Here is a 4,878-nt window from a genome sequence, read left to right as displayed (position 1 = left end):
GAAAGTTAGGAGAAGCTAGTTCAAAGGAGAAGGGTGTGTCGTCTCTTTTGTGAGGTGGCTAAAGTGGAGGGAAAGCTTCTGGGAATTATTTACCAGTGTTTGTCAGTTGATTGGGGTTTTTAAAAAAATGATTGCTTGGTGGATAATGAGCAAGCCCTGAGGAAAGGGCTTTAAAAGGATTGAGACTTGGAGCTTTATTTCCATTTTCCAGCTGGTGAATCGCTTTGGCACTGATTCAGGAAGACACTTAAGCACATGCTTATGTCCGTCTTTATTCTGAAAAGCACTTGACTTCAAGGGGATTTAAGCATGTGCTTAAATTCTTTCTTGCATAGGAATGCTATCTGGAATTGGGGCCTTTGGGAAGCAGATCTGGAAAGACAACAGAGAGGGGAGAGGAGCAGGTGGGGCCATAGCTCTGCCTCTATATACACTGACCATCTGAGCTGGCTGACTAGTCAAAAGGAATATGCAGTTCTGACTTTGAAATGTGCGTCACTTGCAATATCTGCTCTCTAATACAATGTTGCTCAATCTGCTTCTTTGGGAGGCAAGTCCAGGAAAAAGACAGGCAGAAAAAAGGAAGGTTTTATTTCTCACTCATTCAGAAGCAGAACTGTTTATTGAACGCAGAATATATAGTACTGAATATTCAACAGATGACTCACAGCTTTTGCAAAGTCCTGAGTGCAAATGAGTCATGGCCCAGAAAGAACAATTAACAGGCTGGCTGTCCTGTCCACATGTTTAAAATATACTTCCAAAATATGCCAGGTCTTCCCTATCCTACACTTTCCTGTATAGATGTGTTTCATCAGAGGGAGCCTATTTATTTTTCTAAAGCTCCATGCAGGAATTAATAGTTTGAGAAACTCTGATTTCAAACTTTTCACATCATTCTCTTTTAGGGGAAAAACAACCTTGTGGCAAATCACTTGGGAGAATTTGCTGAAATTAGAAGAGAAAAATAAAAGCGCCCTGGTGCACTTTGAGGATTCTATGAGAACAGCACCACCTTTTGGTCTTTAGCAGAATTGCACTGATAACCAGTTTATGGGATCTAATGTTCACGTGTGGGATTTTCAAACAGTGAAAATACATAATAGCTATATGTACATAGTAATTAAAGCCCTCTTCTTCACCTCTTCCCCCCCACACACACACTTTTGTTCCTCAGCCACCCAATTTACTGTTAATACAATGAAGAGTCATCAATTTACCTCCCAACCAAGCAAGTAGTTTTATATTGAAAACATCTATACGAGGGGTCGGCAACCTTTTAGAAGTGGTGTGCCGAGTCTTCATCTATTCACTCTGATTTAAGGTTTCATGTGCCAGTAATACAATTTAACGTTTTTAGAAGGTCTCTTTCTATGAGACTATAATACATAACTAAACTATTGTTGTATGTAAAGTAAATAAGATTTTTAAAATGTTTAAGAAGCTTCATTTAAAATCAAATTAAAATGCAGAGCCCCCCGGACCGATGGCCAGGACCTGGGCAGTGTGAGTGCCACTGAAAATCGGCACACATAGGTTGCCTACCCCTGATCTATACATTGGCTTCAGAGAACTACACAGTAAAGGATGAATTGATTTATCCATTTCAGTAAAAGTTCCCAGAAATTCTAGGCTTGATGCAGAAACCACAGGGTGAAGTTCTATGATGTGTGTTATGCAGCTGATGAAGCCAGATCATCATAATGTCCCTTCTGGACTTAAAATGGGTGACAATATTAGGCCAGAACAGGTTTATAATTACTTTTTGCAGGGAGAAAATTGATGACACCAAGAGCACCCATTCACACTGGGAGGTTATTGCTCTTACCTGATATGTCAATTATTTGGCAACCTGCAGTTTGCTTATATTCTGAAATACTCTGAAACACAAAATCTTCTCCATACATGTTATAGTTTTCTCCAGTATAAAAGTACTTCCAATTATGTGAAAATCAGTAATAATTGCATTCATTTTGGAAACACTTAACAAAATGTCTGAGTCCCAGTGAAAAGCCTGCCAAGAGAAATTGCTGTTTAAAAAAAAAAGTGTGCAACTTGCCACGCCTATGGAGGAAATTCCAGCGGTAGGTTCTACCATTTCTCTACTCAGTTTTGATGTAGAGGTGATGACAGGAGAAGATTCTCACTTACACTGCCCTAATAGTATAGGGGTGCCTTAAACTGGGTGTAAATGTACTGCTAGGATACTGTAAAGGGGCCTTATTGTAAATGAATATCAGCTGCTTGGCCTTTTTTATTCAGCATTCACAGCTAAATATAAACAGGTATTGCCTCTGCATCCCAACACAGCTCTTATAGCGCAGGAGAATAAAAGAAAGGGGGTAAAGAGCAGAGCTGTGAGAACAACTGATTTTTGTGGTTGTTGGCTGTTCCAAAAAAATAATTTGGGTTGATCTGAAACAATGCTTTTCGGAACTTCAGCAAACTGAAACATTAAACAAAATTGCTTTGAGTCAAACATCTCTCCTGTTTTGAACTTTTTAAACCTTTTTTTTTTTAAATTGAAGTACATTTCAAAAGTTGTTTTGAATTGTAAAACCAAAATATTTGTTTCAAAAATGTCAAAAGCATTTGATCTTTTTCAGATTTTGGGGGTTTTTTATTGTGTTTTTCAATGTAAACAATCTAGTGAATTCAACATGAATTTGTCAAATGTTTCCGTTGACCCAAGCTTGCATTTTGTGGGGAATAAAAAGTTTGTCAACAAAGTTCACACAGCACCAATGAGTGGTGATTTTCTTAGTAGTTTGTTAGTAATGACAACTAGTTGATATCTTTTAAAAAAAAAAAAATCCCCAAAGTAAACCCCATAATTAAATATATTGGGTTCAAAAACTCACTATAAATTGTATCAAATGTTATTGTCGTGTGTGTGTGTGTGTGTATGTATAAAAATAAAATTCATAAAAATGAAACTGCTTTATATATTAGGATATTTCCCCTATTAACATCTACTCTTTATACACCACGCAAACAGTAGATTTACCTAGTATATCTACCTTTATAGCATCAGCAGAACTCAAGGGTATCAACTGGAATACAAAATAAAAGCTACTCTGAGAGGCACTGTACTACATTGGGTAAGATACTTGCCTATCAGTGGCACGTTTTAGATATGCTTAATACAGTGATCAATTTACTCACCATGGGACCCATTTATATTGACCCCTCAAACCCATTTCCTAACGCATATTGAAATAGGATTTTAAAGCACTTCTGAATAGAATGTTAAAACCAATGTGGATGGGATCACACCACGATAAATGCATTCTCACCTGAAAGCACGCTCCAGGCTCAGTACTGTAACTAGCATCTAAACATCTTTGCAGCATATGAACCAGAATAACTAGCTCTGTGTGCATCATTATACAAAAATGTATTTGTCTTGGGGTTCCCCCCCCCCCCATTGGCAGTGCAGCCCAGTGCGTGGACTGAGACTCAGGAGACTTGGGTTCTATTCCCAATTGTGTTGCTGGGCAGCTGGGTGACCTCGGGTCAAGTCACAGCACCTCTCACTGTCTCAGCTTGCCCCTCTGTAAAAATGGGGATAAGGATGCGGAGTTCCTTTGAAAAAGGATCTATTGAGAAAAGTGCTATATAAGAGCAGGGTGTTAATTTGTAGTGAACTGTAAATCAGTAATAGCATTAACAACCCCAGAACATATACCTGCCAGGGGGCTGGGCCTTATTTTGTAAGAATCAAGGGCTCTTAGGTCTGGAACTCTTCCCCTGGGACATGGTGATTGGCTGAGTTATGCATTTGAAAAAAGGCTTGAAAACACTTCCTGAAAGTGTGTTTTGGGGTTGTGGGGCTTTTTGTTTTGTATAACCATTGTATTGGATAGTGTTTGAATAGGCTTTCCATTTGCATTGTGATAGCTGTAACTGTTTAGATCTCAAAGCCCTTTCCCCAGGGCGTTTAAACAAGCAATCAAGTCTTGCCAGCGGTCTCACTCCTTCACCTTTCATTCCAAAGGCCCGCTTTGGCATTGTGTCTTTATTGCTGCCTTGTCTCCCCTTTTTTCTCATTGAAATGGCTTCTACCTTTGCCAGACGCACCTCCACTAGGGGATTAGCTTCTAATTTGACAATATAGTTATAGTAAGAATTAGTCTTCGATAATCAACTTATTGCTTTCTGAAATTCACATGGGATCTTCATCTCCTTGTGATTACTTAGGGATACCAAGCAAATCCAAAGAACTTTCACTCAAAATGTTTCACTTTCATCATTCTTTTTTATAAGACACAAATGGCCAGACCCTCAGTGTACATCTACTGAAGAAAATGGCACTATGATGATTCAGACTAACCGAGGGTCTCCTCCCAATTCTCCTCCCACAAAACAAGTGAACATCACATTCCAGGTTTCAAGAGTTTTGCAAATAGGCCCAGGTCCTCAAGTGTACTTAGATGCTTAATGCCCACTGAAACTTATGTGAGTTAGGTGCCTAAATACCTTTAAGGACCTGGGCCTTAGCTTCAAACCTTTAATACTGTTTCAGCTGGCCTCTGAGTCCTGGTGAGCAATACAGATTGCAAGCATACTAGGAACTCAAAAGCATCATCAACTCCACCAGTTTCCAGCACAGGGATTCCTCCTAAGTACAAACCTGACCCTGAAGGGAAGTTCTGCCAATCAAGCACTGAGCCAACTGTACCTGTCTAGACACTGAATCCTTTCCCTGACCCACTTTTTTCTTCTGAAGTTCAATAAGAGTTTCCTTGTTTCAGAGCAGAGAATTATCTTTCAGTCTCTTTTCTGGTAAGCTTGCTTAAAATGAACCATGCACTGGCTGTGCTGTGTCAGGAAATCTCATTACAGGGCAGAGTTCAAACAAATCCAGAAGAAAAATGC

The sequence above is a fragment of the Chrysemys picta genome, chromosome 1 (assembly GCF_011386835.1).
Source record: "Chrysemys picta bellii isolate R12L10 chromosome 1, ASM1138683v2, whole genome shotgun sequence".
NCBI classification, from domain to species: Eukaryota; Metazoa; Chordata; order Testudines; family Emydidae; genus Chrysemys; species Chrysemys picta.
Note: the sequence above shows the minus strand (reverse complement) of the source record.